Raw genomic sequence first — 18,056 nt, forward strand, 5'->3', positions numbered from 1 at the left:
ATTATGATGTGCATTACCGAGAGGGCCCAGAGATACCTCTCCGATACTCGGAGTGACAAATTCTAACCTCGATCTATGCCAACCCAACAAATACCTTCGGAGATACCTATAGAGCATCTTTGTAATGACCCAGTTACGTTGTGACGTTTGATAGCACACAAGGTATTCCTTCGGTATCCGGGAGTTGCATAATCTCATAGTCAAAGGAATATGTATAAGTCATGACGAAAGTAATAGCAATAAAACTTAACTCATTATGCTAAGCTAATGGATGGGCCTTGTCCATCACATCATTCTCCTAATGACGTGATCCCGTTCATCAAATGACAACACATGTATATGGTTAGGAAACTTAACCATCTCTGATTAACGAGCTAGTCTAGTATAGGCTTACTAGGGACACTGTGTTTTGTCTATGTATCCACACATGTATCAAGTTTCCGGTTAACACAATTCTAGCATGAATAACAAACATTTATCATGATATAAGGAAATATAAAATAACAACTTTATTATTGCCTCTAGGGCATATTTCCTTCAGTCTCCCAATTGCGCTAGATTCAATAATCTAGTTCACATCGCCATGTGATTTAACACTAATAGTTCACATCTTTATGTGATTAACACCCATAGTTCACATCGCCATGTGATCAACACCCAAAGGGTTTACTAGAGTCAATAATCTAGTTCACATCGCTATGTGATTAACACCCATAGAGTACTATGGTGTGATCATGTTTTGCTTGTGAGAGAAGTTTAGTCAACGGGTCTGCCACATTCAGATTCGTATGTATTTTGCAAATTTCTATGTCTACAATGCTCTGCACATAGCTACTCTAGATAATTGCTCCCACTTTCAATATGTATCAAGATTGACACTCAGAGTCATCTAGTTCGGTGTCAAAGGTTACATCGACGTAACTCTTTAAAACGAACTCTTTATCACCTCCATAACCGAGAAATATCTCCTTAGTCTTCTAAGGATAATTTTGACCGCTATCAAGTGATCTACTCCTGGATCACTATTGTACCCCTTTGCCAAACTCATGGCAAGGTACACAATAGGTATGGTATACATCATGGCATACATTATAGAACCTATGGCTGAGGCATAGGGAATGACTTTCTATCTTCTACCGTGGTCGGGTTTTGAGTCTTACTCAACTTCATACCTTACAACTCAGGCAAAAACTCCTTCTTTGACTGATCCATTTTGAACTCCTTCAAAATCTTATCAAGGTACGTACTCATCAAAAGCCTTATCAAGCGTCTTGATCTATATCTATAGATCTTGATGCCCAATATGTAAGCAGCTTCACCGAGGTCTTTCTTTGAAAAACTCCTTTCAAACACTCTTTATGTTTTCCAGAATATTCTACATCATGTTCGATCAACAATATGTCATTCACATATACTTATCAGAAAGGCTGTAGTGCTCCCACTCACTTTTTTGCAAATACAGGCTTCACCACAAGTCTGTATAAAACCATATGCTTTTATCACCTTATCAAAGCGTATATTCCAACTCCGAGATGCTTGCACCAGTCCATAGATGGATCGCTGGAGTTTGCACACTTAGTTAGCACCTTTAGGATCGACAAAACCTTCTGGTTGCATCATATACAACTCTTCTTTAAGAAATCCATTAAGAAATGCAGTTTTGACATCCATTTGCTAGATTTCATAAAATGTGACAATTGCTAACATGATTCAAACAGACTTAAGCATCGCTACGAGCAAGAAAATCTCATCGTAGTCAACACCTTGAACTTGTCAAAAACCTTTTTTGACAAGTCTAGCTTTGTAGATAGTAACACTACTATCAGCGTCTGTCTTCCTCTTGAAGATCCATTTATTCTCTATGGCTTGCCGATCATCGGGCAACTCAACCAAAGTCCATACTTTGTTCTCATACATGGATCCTATCTCAGATTTCATGGCCTCAAGCCATTTTGCGGAATCTGGGCTTATCATCGCTTCCTCGTAGTTCGTAGGTTCATCATGGTCTAGTAACATGACTTCCAGGACAGGATTACCGTACCACTCTGGTGCGGAACGTGCTCTGGTTGACCTACGAGGTTCGGTAGTAACTTGATCTGAAGTTTCATGATCATTGTCATTGGCTTCCTCTCTTGTTGGTATAGGCATCACGGGAGCGGTTTTCTGTGATGAGCTACTTTCCAATTCGAGAGAAGGTACAATTACCTCATCAAGTTCTACTTTCCTCCCACTCACTTCTTTCGAGAGAAACTCCTTCTCTAGAAAGGATCCATTCTTAGCAACAAAGATCTTGCCTTCGGATCTGTGATAGAAGGTGTACCCAATAGTTTCTTTTGGGTATCCTATGAAGACGCACTTCTCTGATTTGGGTTCGAGCTTCTCAGGCTGAAGCTTTTTCACATAAGTATCGCAACCCCAAACTTTAAGAAACGACAGCTTAGGTTTCTTGCCAAACCATAGTTCATACAGTGTCGTCTCAACGGATTTAGACGGTGCCCTATTTAACGTGAATGCAGCTGTCTCTAATGCATAACCCCAAAATGATAGTGGTAAATCGGTAAGAGGCATCATAGATCGCACCATATCTAATAAAATACGGTTACGACGTTCGGACACACCATTACGCTATGGTGTTCCAGGTGGCGTGAGTTGTGAAACTATTCCATATCGTTTTAAATGAAGGCCAAACTCGTAACTCAAATATTCGCATCCGCGATCAGATCGTAGAAACTTTATTTTCTTGTTACGATGATTCTCCACTTCACTTTGAAATTTTTGAACCTTTCAAATGTTTCAGACTTGTGTTTCATCAAGTAGATATACCCATATCTACTTAAATCATCTGTGAAGGTTAGAAAATAACGATACCCGCCGCGAGCCTCAACACTCATCGGACCGCATACATCGGTATGTATTATTTCCAATAAGTCAGTTGCTCGCTCCATTGTTCCGGAGAACGGAGTCTTAGTCATCTTGCCCATGAGGCATGGTTCGCAAGCATCAAATGATTCATAATCAAGTGATTCTAAAAGTCCATCCACATGGAGTTTCTTCATGCGCTTTACACCCATATGACCTAAACGGATATGCCACAAATATGTTGCACTATTATTATCAACTTTGCATCTTTTGGCATCAATATTATGAATATGTGTATCATTACGATCGAGATTCAATAAACCATTCACGTTAGGTGTAAGACCATAGAAGGTTTTATTCATGTAAATAGAACAACCACTACTGGAATTAGCTAATTTGCCATCTGCCAGCTCTTTGCCGTCTGCTAGCTGACGGCAAAGAAGCTCTTTGCCATCAGCTACCCAAAAGCAGACGGCAAAGGAAGGGCAGGCGGCAAAGAAGCTATTTGCCGTCTGCCAGCTCTTTGCCGTCGGCCAGCGGACGGCAAAGAATCTTTGCCGTCCGCTGGCGGACGGCAAAGAGTGAGGTGGCCCCCACCCCCCGCCCGTTTTTGAAAAACTTAACGGGCCACCTCTTTGCCGTCCGCTAGCAGACGGCAAAGAGGCAAAAAAGCGGACGGCAAAGCGGGGCGGACGGCAAAGAGCCTACTACCTAACGGCCCGTACCCCCCGCCCGTTACTCACTTCTTCCCTCTCCCTCGCCGTTTCTCTCCTCCCACGCCGCCGCCCGCCGCCGCCGCCCCGTCGCCCCCGCCGCCCCGTCGCCCCCGCCGCCCCACCGCCCCGTCGCCCCCCCGCCCCGGCCCCCCGCCGCCCCGCGCCCCACCGCCGCCACGGCCCCGCGCCGCCCCGCGCCCCCCGCCGCCTCCTCCACTGCCCCGCCCCGCCCCCCCGCCCCCCATCCCCCCGCCGCCCCGGCCCCCCGCCGGCCGGGCCCCCGCCGCCCCGCCTCCTCCACCGCCCCGCCCCGGCCCCCCGCCGGCCGGGCCCCGGCCGCCCCGCCTCCTCCACCGCCCCGCCCCGGCCCTCCGTCGCCGGCCCCTCCCCGACCCATCGCCGCCCCCCACAGTGAGCCCCTCCTCCCTTTTTTTCTGTTTTTTGTTTTTTTTCTGTTCAAGTTTAGGTTTAATTAGTTTAAATAGTTTAGTTTTAATTAGTTTAGGTTTTTAGTTTAGGTTAGTTTAGGTTTAGGTTAAGTAGAAGGGGGAAGAAGAAGAAGAAGAAGAAGAAGAAGAAGAGGAGGAGGAGGAGGAGGAGGAGGAGGAGAAGGAGAAGGAGAAGAAGAAGAAGAAGAAGAAGAAGAAGAGGAGGAGGAGGAGGAGGAGGAGGAGGAGAAAGAAGAAGAAGAAGAAGAAGAAGAAGAAGAAGAAGAAGAAGAAGAAGAAGAAGAAGAAGAGGAGGAGGAGGAGGAGGAGGAGACACCCCGAAGCCCCGACCCCGAAACAGCACCCCGACCCCGACACGGCACCCCGAGACCGACACGACACCCCGACCCCGACACGGCACCCCGAGACCGACACGACACCCCGACCCCCGACACGACACCCCCGACACCCCGACACCCCGACACCGAGACCCCGACCCCGACCCCGACCCCGACACCCCGAGCCTGACCCGACACCCCGACCCCGACACTGACACGACACCCCGACCCCGACCCGGCACCCCGACCCGACACCCCGACCCCGAGACCCCGACCCCGACACGGCACCCCGAGACCGACACGACACCCCGACCCCGACACGACACCCCAAGACCGACACGACACCCCGACCCCCGACACGACACCCCCGACACCCCGACCCCGAGACCCCGACCCCGACCCCGACCCCGACACCCCGACCCCGAGCCTGACCCGACACCCCGACCCCGACACCGACACGGCACCCCGACCCCGACCCGGCACCCCGACCCGACACCCCGACCCCGAGACCCCGACCCCGACACGGCACCCCGAGACCGACACGACACCCCGACCCCGACACGGCACCCCGAGACCGACACGACACCCCGACCCCCGACACGACACCCCTGACACCCCGACACCCCGACCCCGAGACCCCGACCCCGACCCCGACCCCGACCCCGACACCCCGACCCCGAGCCTGACCCGACACCCCGACCCCGACACCGACACGGCACCCCCGACCCCGACCCGGCACCCCGACCCGACACCCCGACCCCGAGACCCCGACCCCGAAAAGGTGTTCTTTGGCCTTCCAGAAGCCGACGGGGTCATATATTTGTGAATTATTAGTTAGGTCATATATCTTTCGATTTTGTTATGAAAAACATCATATATAATTGTGTTGATCGGGTAGTTTTAAATGTGCAGTTGTTTCATCGCTGCGAGGTTTGGTGTTCGACGACCTCGCCGTGCGTTTGACGAGCTCTGCCCCTTCGTTCGTGGGTGAGCACAAATGACATGTCCTCCTCCCCCATTAATTATTTGATCTATTCCGATGAAACTTGATAGCTAGATATATATGTGTCTTGAATCATCAGTATGCGTAACCAATATGTGTCTCCCGTTCGAAAGCGTCATAGTTATAAATATGCATGCATTTGCATATTTATAACCTTGATTCTTTCGAATTGTCCAACGCTATCCATGGACAGCCCGAGTATGTTTAGATTGGGTTCGTTTTCCCATATGCTTTGCTCCGGATCCGACGCATAAATTTCGTCAGTGCCTCCCCTGTTGTTCTCCGGGTACACATCCTCTCTGTTTATTGCAGAGACGTGTATCAGGAGAACAGCGGGGAGGTGCTGCCGAAATTTTGCGTAGGATCCGGGGCATAGCATGGGAAAATGAACCCAATCTAAACATACTCGGGTGGGATTAGGACCTATCATTACCTATTAGAGTGTAGGTTGCATGGACGTAATAAAATTGACAAAGTAGATCAACTGATGAATACATACATGGTGAATTATATATATATATTTGTTGTGTGTCTAGTAGCTCTGAAAGTCAAGATGAGTGATCGTGCGTGGATGTACACCGGTCACACTGGTCAGAACAAATGGAGCACTGAATGGTTCACAAAAACCAAGGGGTTTGTGCGAGCCGCATTTGCAAATGGCCAGAGGAAAACCTGGTGCCCCTGTTTACGGTGCGGCAATTGGGAAAAGAGGACAGAGGCTGAAATGGGCAAACACCTGCAGAAGAGTGGTTTTACGCCCGATTATACGGTGTGGACATTTCATGGTGAGTCTGCCCAACGTGACCGAGCTGAGGTGGATCGTCGTCGCACCGACGAGCATGGTACCGGTATGGAAAACATGGTGCAAGACTTTGATGATGCTCGGGATTCGGACGAGGAGATGGAGGAATCTGCAAAGGCCTTCAATGAAATGTTGGAGTCTTCAAAACGTCCGCTCCATGAGCACACTGAGCTTTGTCAGTTGGATGCCATCTCACAAGTAATGGCTCTGAAGGCTCAGTTCAACTTGGGCAGAGAATGCTACGATGCAATGATGACAGTATTTGGACGCTTTCTACCCAAAGGCCATGTAATGCCTGCAAACCTGTACCAGTCGGACAAAATCCTCCGTGCACTGAAGATGCCCTATGATAAGATACATGCCTGTGAGAAAGGATGTGTCTTGTTTAGGCTTGACTATGCGGACTTGAACTGTTGTCCCATTTGCAAGTCTTCCAGGTATGTTGTGGTAGACAACGGTATGGGTGAGAAGACACAGACCAAAATCCCCGTTAGTGTTCTTCGGTATATGCCAATCGTAGCAAGACTTCAACGTCTTTTCATGGTCGAAGAGACGGCCAGACAGATGACATGGCACAAAACGGGCAAAAGAACCGAACTAGATGCAGATGGGAATCTGATGATTGTACACACATCGGATGGTGTTGCGTGGAAAAAGTTTGATGAATTACATGGTGACAAAGCGGCAGATCCGAGGCATCCTCGAGTCGGCATCAGCACGGATGGGTTCAGTGTGTTTGGTATGACGGCAGCCCAATACAGTTGTTGGCCCGTATTTGTCTTTCCACTCAATCTCCCCCCCGGACAGATTATGCAAAGAAAGAACATTTTCCTGACGTTGATAATTCCAGGGCCCAACTATCCGGGGAAAAATATGAATGTGTACATGCAACCGCTTAAGGACGAATTGCAAGAAGCCTGGGATAATGGGTTCAAGACATACGATGCCTATAGCAAACGGAACTTCATAATGCGTGTCTGGTACATGTACTCGACGCATGACTTGCCGGCGTATGCGCTATTCGTTGGCTGGTGTGTGCATGGAAGGTTCCCGTGCCCCACATGCAAGGGAGCTCTTGAGTTTCGTTGGCTTCAGGCCGGTCGCAAGTTTTCTTGCTTCGACATGCATAGAGAGTTCCTGAATCCTCGCCATAAGTTCAGGAAAGACAAGAAGAACTTCATCAGAGGTAGAGTTGTCAAAAACTCTGCACCACATGCATTGACAGGCCAATAGACCCTGGATCAGTTAAACGCTCTCGAGCCAGATCCCGAGCGTCCAGGGTACTTCAAGGGGTATAATTCTAAGCACGCCTGGACTCACAAAACATGCTTATGGGATCTGCCTTACTTCAAAGACCTCCTTTGCCCACACAACATCGACGTGATGCACACTGAGAAGAATATCGCCGAGGCACTTTTTGGTACATTGTTCGGCATAGATGGGAAGTCAAAGGATAATACTAAGGCTAGAGTCGATCTGGAGGCGCTATGTGATAGGCCGTTACAAAACATGAAAGAACCGAAAGGAAAGCAGAACTGGACGAAGCCAAAGGCATGGTTCAATCTTGGAAGGCCGGCTATGAGGGAAATTATCTTGTGGGTGAAAATGCAGTTGATGTTCCCCGATGGGTATGCAGCGAATCTACAGAGGGGAGCCAGTCTTGATAAATTGAAGATATTTGGTCTCAAGAGTCATGATTGGCACATATGGATTGAGCGGGTAATGCCGGTGATGTTGCGTGGCTTCATCCCTGAGGATGAATGGCTAGTACTGGCAGAACTCAGCTATTTCTTCCGTGTTCTTTGTGCGAAAGAACTATCGCCTGGCGTGCTAGAAGAAATGGAAGAGTTGGCGCCGGAGTTGATCTGCAAGTTAGAGAAGATCTTTCCACCGGGCTTCTTTAATCCAATGCAACATTTGATTTTGCATCTCCCGACCGAGGCAAGATTGGGGGGCCCGTGCAAAATCGTTGGTGCTACCCAACTGAGAGGATGCAGAAGACGCTTCGACAAAAATGTAAAAATAAACGTAGAATTGAAGCATCGATGGCTGAGGCATTCATCACTGAGGAGGCGGCAAACTTCGTGACAGCACACTACGAAGCCAAAAATCGTCATTTGCATAATCCGAAGCCTCGGTACAATGCTGACGACCCTAAAAAGGGTGGATCCAACCTCAGCCTATTCAAAGGGAATCTCGCACCAGCCAGTGTTTCAAATCCAGTATCTTTGGATAACGAACAATGGCGGACCATTTCGTTGTATATCTTCAACAACCTGATAGAAGTGCGGCCGTACATCGAGTAAGTTCTCGGTACATAGTTTCGCAACTTCTATTTCCTTTGAACTGCTCTTATTCCTGGATATTTCATACAGTCGATACGTCGCCTTATTCTCGTATGGAGCGGTGATCCAAAAGGATTCTGTCGAAGAGTATGAGCTTCTCGCAAAGCAAGGAGGCGGCTATCCCGGTTTCATCTCTTGGTTCAAACAAACGGTAATTTCTATTAGACTTGTAGGCTAATTTGTAGGCGGCTATCCCGGTTTCATTCGCTAATTTGTGCGTAATGCAACAATCCTTTCATATTAAACTTGTAGGCTAATTCAGAGTCTATGGACGCCGAATTGAGACAAGTCGCTAATGGTTTTGACTATAAGGTCCGTTCATTTGACAAATACGACATCAACGGGTATCGCTTTCGTACCTATGGCAAAGAGCTATCTATGGCCGACCGAAAGTCTACAAATTGTTGTGTATCTGCTATCGGCGAAGGAGGTACCGAGTATTATGGGAGAGTTGAAGCAATTTATGAACTTCTATTCTATGGTGAAAACCCACCGAATGTCGTAGTCTTCAAATGTTATTGGTTTCAGCCGAAGGAGACTAGAAGAACTCATGAACATATAGGGCTAGTTGAAATCAACCAAAGCACCCATTTAGATGTTCCTGATGTCTATATTACGGCTCAACAGGCGACCCAAGTATTCTATCTACCGTGGGCCTGCCAAACTAATCCAAATCTGAAAGGTTGGGATGTCGTTTATGAAGTGCCGCCACGTGCTAGACTATCTCCCCCAAAGGAAGAGGATTATGAACCTCACATTAACCCAGACACATATGAAGGAGAATTCTTCCAAGAGACACGTCTTTCCAAAAAGCGTTTCAAGAACCGCTATACTTCACCCCAAAACATTGAAGTAGACAGTGACAGTGAATCCGACATCACCCCAGAGGAGGAACAAGAAGAGCCGGAACAAGAAGAGGTTACTGCTGCGGATGACCTGTCATTGCTTGACCGATTACGTCAAGGTGGCCTTGCACATGTTGATGCCACTGAACCCTATGAGCCCGTCATTGATTATAGTGATGATGATGATTATGCATTTATTGATGATACTGATCGAGATTATTAGTAGTGTCAGGTATTAAATTTTTTAATGTTGTACTTGATGATGATACACTTAAGTGATACACATATTATTATTCATGTCGGTCTTTTTTTTATGTTGTACTAATTTCGTTTACTGTTTGTCATGGCAGGTGTTGAAAGATGGTGGGCGCTGGTCGGGAGCGCGCCAAGGCCCCTTCTTCCTCGGCGCGTGGTCTGAGGTCTTCGATTCCAGACGTACCTCTTCGCCGAGCGTTGCTGGACAGTATGTCCACACCGCCGGGCCCTTCTTCGTCCACCGCGGTGCCCAGCAGGGGACGAGGTAGGAAGAGAGGAGGTGGGGCACGTGGTCGCGGGAGAGGAGGTAGGGTGACTGCTAGGGCGCCTTCCTCGCCGCCACCCCCAGCTGTTTCACCCGAGCACGTGACTGCTAGGGTGGACTCGTCCGAGGAGGAGGCTACACGGACTCCGGTCCACGAGCCTCCGGTCCACGGGTCTTGGGCCCACGAGCCTCGGGTCGACTGGCCTTCGGCCCACGAGAGTTCGGCCCACGAGACCCCGGAGGAGCACACGTCCGGATGGGGTACCTGGCCGGATCAGCCCGAGGAGCCGAGTGGCCATGCTGATGATGGCGGGGAGCCGACTGATCTTGAGGAGGAGGGTGGCACCGTCTACCAGCGTGGTGCTACACGGCTCCCGTCCGTGCCGGCGACCCGCGAGCAGAGGTGGTTGATCTTCCCTGATGGGGAGAGGTACGTAGGTGCATTTAATATTTTTGTACCTTCTGCATTCACGTTTCTTCAAATAACTAATGCGTTGGCCTTGTCATGCTGCAGGGGTTGGGACCACCATCATAGTGTCCGCCGGCCCAACTCCGTCCTTGGAGTTCTTTGCCGGCAAAACTTCCCGGGGTTTGTCACGTTGCCTGGTGAGGGTCGGCTTCCAGAGCTTGGGTTGAGCTGGGAGCACTACGTGGCTGCCCCGGCCCCGCCGGATGTCATTATCGACGGTGTCGTGTGCGACACGAGGGCAGACATGGTGATCAGGACGTTCTGGGTAATTTCTCCTTTACACATTTCAAAATCTTCAACTAGCTAGTTATTAATTGTACTAATCAATATTGTCTCATTTGATTGCAGACATTCTACAGGTGTGAGGAGGGATACGAGGAGGACTGCGCAAATGTTATCCAGAACGTCTGCAAGCGCCTACTCCAGAACTTACGGCACGAGGCTCGGGTGCAGGCTGTTCGAGACTACTACGCCTTGCATGGTATCAAGAAGACCAAGCCGGCGTGCCGCGATAAGTTCCTGAGTAAGGAGCAGTACATGAAGGTAATTCTTAAGGCCTTCTACTTAAGTTCCTTCATTTAGTAATTCTTAGCCGTAGCGCTCAAGTTTCTATTTGCTAACTTAGGCGCCTCCGAGATGGTGTGCGGATCGGATGGATTGTTGGGAGGTGTTGGTCGATGAGTGGTGCTCACAAGAATGGCTAGCCCTCCACAACCAGGCCAAGGACAAACGTGCCCAAATGGAAGGTGTGCCACACCATCAAGGCAGCTCCAACTTATATCAGTTCGGGCGCAACTGGGTATGTGGTTTGCTTCATGATTCATGCAATTCATTCATCATGCTAGCTTGAGCCCTTTAATTACTAATTTTCATTGTTTCTCTCTTTCAGGCACGCCACAATAAGGCGGATAAGGTGCCAGAGGTGTACGACCTGTATGCCATGGCCCACACTGGCTCTTACAAGAAAGTCAAGGCTTTCTCTCAGTCTGACCTCGATGATGCAAACAACTTCACCAACATCTCCTCCCACAACAAGCTCGTGAGATATAGAGATGAGGGGAAGGCGAGGAAAGGGGAGGACTTTAACCCGAGCCAGGGTCCCATTGATCCAGAGCTGGTGATGATATCTGGTGGCGGGAGGTCCCATGGCTCCATAGCCATTGGAGATGGACTTATCCGTTGTCCTAGCACTCTCCCGGAGATCAAGGCGCGCCAGTCGAGCTCCGCTCCTGAGATAAGGCCTCGTGAACGGCCAGTGCAACTCGCCATCAAGGTTAGTGATACGTACTCAGCTATCTTTCTCCATTACATTGTGTGCGCTTCCATCAATGATTACAGAACGGAGAAACTTCTGGCGGAAGCGACGGAGAGGCAGCGGGAGTTGGAGGAGAGGACGACAAAGATGATGGAGGAGGAGAGGGCACGGAATGACATGCAGGCAAGGGCCATGTACGAGCTCCTTGTGGTAAGTTTCTTCTGGAGATTAGCCAAAACATTCATGTAGTGTTTGTCTCATTACTAACTAGTATGACTGAGTCGTCAAAACCAAATGTGCAGTCTGTGTGCGAGAAGACCGGTCAGACCGCTCCGCCGATGCCAGTGATTGCTCCTGGGACCACGGTGAGTTTAATTTGAATGGACATTACTTGCTAGTCTTAACATTTGAGTGTCATAATGCTAACGAGACATTGGAAATGATCTTTGGTGCAGCTTAACTCCAGAAACGCATCGCATGATCCTTCTCCAGCTACCGGCACTAGCCAGCCCGCTCCTACACCTCCCTGATCACGGTAAGTTTCTGTAGTGTTTTGCTTAACAAATGCATAAAGACCTAGACTTAGCTTTATTTCCTCCAATATGCTTACCATAATGACCTAGAGTTAGCTTCTTTTCCTCCAAAATGACTTAATAAGCTTACTGACCTCATAAACCATCCATTTTACCTAAGTTAGCTCTAAAACGATATGTACTTAGCTTACTTATGTCAAAAATTGCATAATTAGCTCATAAACGACCCATTTCACCTAGGTTAACTCATAAACGACCCATTTCACCTAGGTTAGCTCATAAATGACCCATTTCACCTAGGTTAGCTCATAAACGACCCATTTCACCTAAGTTAGCTCAAAAAGATCCATTTCAACTAAATTAGCTCATAAATGATCCATTTCACCTAAGTTAGCTCAAAAACGATCCATTTCAACTAAATTAGCTCAAAAATGATCCATTTCAACAAAGTTAGCTCAAAAACGATCCATTTCAACTAAGTTAGCTCAAAAACGATCCATTTGACCTAAGTGAGCTAAAAAACGATCCATTTCACCTTAGTTACCTCAAAAACGATCCATTTCAACTAAGTTAGCTCAAAAACGATCCATTTCAACTAGGTTAGCTCCAAAATGACCCATTTCACCTTACTTAGCTCAAAAACGATGCCCTTCACCTTAGTTAGCTCATAAACGACCCATTTCAACTAAGTTAGCTCATAAATGATCCATTTCAACTAAGTTAGCTCATAAACAACCCATTTCAACTTAGTTAGCTCATATATGATCCATTTCACCTAAGTTAGCTCATAAATGACATATACTTCTTGTTCTAGTCTTCTTCTTGTTCTAGTCACCTATTTCTAACTTTCTTATTTACCATTTTGCAGATTTCATTCACTTGATGGAAGCTAGCTTGCTATGATGGAGTGCTTGCTTTTCCTTTGATGAAACTTTGCATTGTATCTAGCTTGCTATCTTCATGACACTTTGCATTGTAATATATATATGGATGGAACAATGTGTATGGATGGAACTTCCTTATGTATGAACAATGTGTATGGATGAAACTGATGTGATATGTGATATGAAACTTATGTGCTAGATATGTGTTGGATATGTGCTGGATATGAAACTTATATATGTGATATGTGCTGCAAATTGTGGGATTTAATAAAAAACAGAAAAAACAGACAATATGCAGGCTCTTTGCCGTCTGCCACCGACGGCAAAGAGCCTTTGCCGTCTGCCGCGGACGGCAAAGAAGCCACGTGGCAGCCAACTGTGCTTCCTGGGAGCTGACCCATTTGGTCAGTTTGCCTACAGTGGCAGACGGCAAAGACTTTGCCGTCCGTGGCAGACGGCAAAGAACCTGCACTTTGCCATCAGTGGCAGACGGCAAAGAACCTGCCATCTAGTGACGTGTAGATGACATCATAAGGCGGACGGCAAAGACCAAAGGCTCTTTGCCGTCTGCGGCGGACGGCAAAGGTCTGCCGTTAGCCACTTAACGGACTGACAGCGCAAATATTGCCGTCCGCCCTCTTTGCCGTCTGCCGCGGACGGCAAAGAGCCTTTGCCGTCCGCCGCCAGGAAGCAGACGGCAAAGCAGCTGTTTACCGTAGCCTTCTTTGCCGGAGCCTTTTGCCATCCGCGGCTGACGGCAAAGGTCTTTGCCGTCCGCCTTTCGAGCCTTTGCCGTCCGCCATGGCAGACGGCAAAGTAGCTGTTTCCTGTAGTGAACAATTATTCTCTGACTTAAATGAATAACAGTATTGCAATAAACATGATCAAATCATATTTATGCTCAACGCAAACACCAAATAACATTTATTTAGGTTCAACCCTAATCCCAAAGGTAGAGGGAGTGTGCGATGGTGATCTTATCAACCTTGGAATCACTTCCAACACACATCATCACCTTGCCCTTAACTAGTCTCTATTCATTTTGCAACTCCTGTTTTGAGTTACTAATCCTAGCAACTGAACCGGTATCAAATACCCAGGGGTTACTATGAACACTAGTAAAGTACACATCAATAACATGTATATCAAATATACCTTTGTTCACTTTGCCATCCTTCTTATCCGCCAAGTATCTAGGGCAGTTCCACTTCCAGTGACTATTTCCTTTGCAGTAGAAGTACTCAGTTTCAGGCTTGGGTCTAGCTTTGGGCTTCTTCATGGGAATGGCAACTTGCTTGCCATTCTTCTTGAAGTTGCCTTTCTTTCCCTTACCCTTTTTCTTGAAACTAGTGGTCTTGTTAATCATCAACACTTGATGCTCTTTCTTGATTTCTACCTTCGCTGATTTCAGCATCGCGAAGAGCTCGGCAATCATTTTCATCATCCCTTGCAAATTATAGTTCATCACAAAGTTCTAGTAGCTTCGTGATAGTGACTAGAGAATTCTGTCAATCACTATCTTATCTGGAAGATTAACTCCCACTTGATTCAAGCGATTGTAGTACCCAGACATTCTGAGTACATGCTCACTGGCTGAGCTATTCTCCTCCATCTTGTAGGCAAAGTACTTGTCAGAGGTCTCATAGCTCTCGACACGGGCATGAGTCTGAAATACCAATTTCAACTCTTGGAACATCTCATATGCTCTGTGGCATTTCAAAACATTTTTGAAGTCCCGGTTCTAAGCCGTAAAGCATTGTGCACTAAACTATCAAGCAGTCATCATACCGAGCTTGCAAAACATTCATAACTTCAGCATCTGCTCCTGCAACAGGTTCGTCACCTAGTGGTGCATCAAGGACATAATTCTTCTTTGCAGCAATGAGGATAATCCTCAGATCACGGACCCAGTCCGCATCATTGCTACTATCATCTTTCAACTTAGTTTTCTCTAGGAACATATCAAAAATAAAACAGGGGAGCTATACGCGAGCTATTGATCTACAGCATAGATATGCAAATACTATCAGGACTAAGTTCATGATAAATTAAGTTCAATTAATCATATTACTTAAGAACTCCCACTTAGATAGACATCCCTCGAGTCATCTAAATGATTACGTGATCCAAATCAACTAAACCATGTTCGATCATCACGTGAGATGGAGTAGTCTTCAATGGTGAACATCTCTATGTTGATCATACCAACTATATGATTCACGTTCGACCTTTCGGTATCCAGTGTTCCAAGGCCATGTCTGTGCATGCTAGGCTCGTCAAGTTTAACCCGAGTATTCCGCATGTGCAAAACTGTCATGCAACCGTTGCATGTGAATGTAGAGCTTATCACACCCGATCATCACATGGTGTCTCAGCACGGCGAACTGTCGCAACGGTGCATACTCAGGGAGAACACTTATACCTTGAAATTTCAGTGAGGGATCATCTTATAATGCTACTGCAGTACTAAGCAAAATAAGATGCATAAAAGATAAACATCACATGCAATCAAAATATGTGACATGATATGGCCATCATCATCTTGTGCCTTCGATCTCCATCTCCAAAGCACTGTCATGATTTCCGTCATCACCGGCTTGACACCTTGATCTCTATCGTATCGTCGTTGTCGTCTCGCGAACTATTGCTTCTACAACTATCGCTAATGCATAGTGATAAAGTAAAGCAATTGCATGGCGATTGCATTTCATACAATAAAGCGACAACCATAAGGCTCCTGCCAGTTGCCGATAACTTCTACAAAACATGATCATCTCATACAATAATGTATATCACATCATGTCTTGACCATATCACATCACCACATGCCCTGCAAAAACAAGTTAGACGTCCTCTACTTTGTTGTTGCAAGTTTACGTGGCTGCTGCGGGCTTCTAGTAAGAACCGTTCTTACCTACACATCAAAACCACAATGATGTTTCGTCAAGTTTGTTGTTTTAACCTTCAACAAGGACCGGCCGTAGTCAAATTCAATTCAACTAAAGTTGGAGAAATAGACACCCGCCAACCACCTATATGCAAAACAAGTTGCATGTCTGTCGATGGAACCGGTCTCATGAACGTGGTCATGTAAGGTTGCTCCGGGCCGCTTCATCCAACAATACCGCCGAATCAAAATAAGACGTTGGTGGTAAGCAGTATGACTATAATCGCCCACAACTTTTTCTGTTCTACTCGTGCATATCATCTACGCATAGACCTAGCTCGGATGCCACAGTTGGGGAATGTAGCATGCAATTTCAAAAAAATTCCTACGCTCACGCAAGATCTATTTAGGAGATGCATAACAACGAGAGGGGAGAGTGTGTCCACGTACCCTCATAGACCAAAAGCGGAAGCGTTTGACAACGCGGTTGATGTAGTCGAACTTCTTCTCGTTCCGACCGATCAATCACCAAATGTACGACACCTCCGAGTTTTGCACACGTTCAGCTCGATGACGTCCCTTGAACTCTTGATCCAGCAAAGTGTCGAGGGAGAGTTCCGTCAGCACGACGGCGTGGTGACGGTGATGGTGAAGTGATCCGCGCAGGGCTTCGCCTTAGCACTACGTGAATATGATCGGAGGCGTAAACTATGGAGGGGGCGCCAGACACGGCTAACAATGTTTTTTGTGTGTTCTAGCGGTACCCCCCTCATATATATAGGTTGGAGGGAAGGAGAGGCAACCAAGGGGGCGCCCCAAGTAGGAGGAATCCTACTTGGGCACCTCCCAATTCGGCCTCCCCCTTTCCTATTCCTATTCGGAGTAGGAAGGGAAGAGGGGGAAGGGGGAATCCTATTCCCTTTTTCCTTTCCTCCTTTCCCTTTCCTTCTCCAATTTGGCCAGCCCATATGGGGGGGCGTGATGATGTTTGCCAATACTACGTCGGTGTTTCCCCCAAGTGGAGAGAATGATGTAGCACAACAACGGTAGGTATTTCCCTCAGTAATGAAACCAAGGTGATCGAACCAGTGGGAGAACCAAGCAACACAACGTAAACAGCCCCTGCACACAAATAACAACACCTCACAACCCGACGTGTTAAAGGGGTTGTCAATCCCTTTCGGGTAACGGCGCCAGAAACGGTGCACGGACGGGAGAAAGTCCTAAAATATTCAAATAATAGATCACAAATAAAATAAAGTGCAGCAAGATATTTTTGTATTTTTGTTTAATAGATCTGAATAAAAATGCAAAGGAAAAAATAGATCGCAAGGCAAATATATGAGAAATAAGACCCGGGGGCCGTAGGTTTCACTCGTGGCTTCTCTCGAGAAAAATAGCAAACGGTGGGTAAACAAATTACTGTTGGGCAATTGATAGAACTTCAAATAATTATGACGATATCCAGGCAATGATCATTACATAGGCATCACGTCCAAGATTAGTAGACCGATTCCTGCCTGCATCTACTACTATTAGTCCACACATCGACCGCTATCCAGCATGCATCTAGTGTACTAAGTTCATGGAAAAATGGAGTAATGCAATAAGAACGATGACATGATGTAGACAAGATCCGTTTATCTATATGGCGGCAGATATAGATCTCGTCTTTTTATCCTTAGTAGCAACGATACATACGTGTCGGTTCCCCTTCTGTCACTGGGATCAAGCATCGTAAGATTGAACCCACTACCGGGCACCTCTTCCCATTGCAAGATAAATAGATCAAGTTGGCCAAACAAAACCCAAATATCAGAGAAGAAATACGAGGCTATAGATCATGCATATAAGAGATCAAAGAAACTCAAATACTTTCATGGATATAAAAAGATATGACTGATCATAAACTCGAAGTTCATCAGATCCCAACAAACACACCGCAAAAAGAGTGACATCATATGGATCTTCAAGAGACCATTGTATTGAGAATCAAAAGAGAGAGAGAAAGCCATCTAGCTACTAACTACGGACCCGAAGGTCCACAAAGAACTACTCATGCATCATCGGAGAGGCACCAATGGAAGTGGTGAACCCCTCCGTGATCGTGTCTAGATTGGATCTGGTGGTTCTGGACTCTGCGGCTGCTGGATGAATATTTCGTCGACTCCC

Source organism: Triticum aestivum, chromosome 7D, assembly GCF_018294505.1.
Source record: "Triticum aestivum cultivar Chinese Spring chromosome 7D, IWGSC CS RefSeq v2.1, whole genome shotgun sequence".
Classification (NCBI taxonomy): Eukaryota; Viridiplantae; Streptophyta; class Magnoliopsida; order Poales; family Poaceae; genus Triticum; species Triticum aestivum.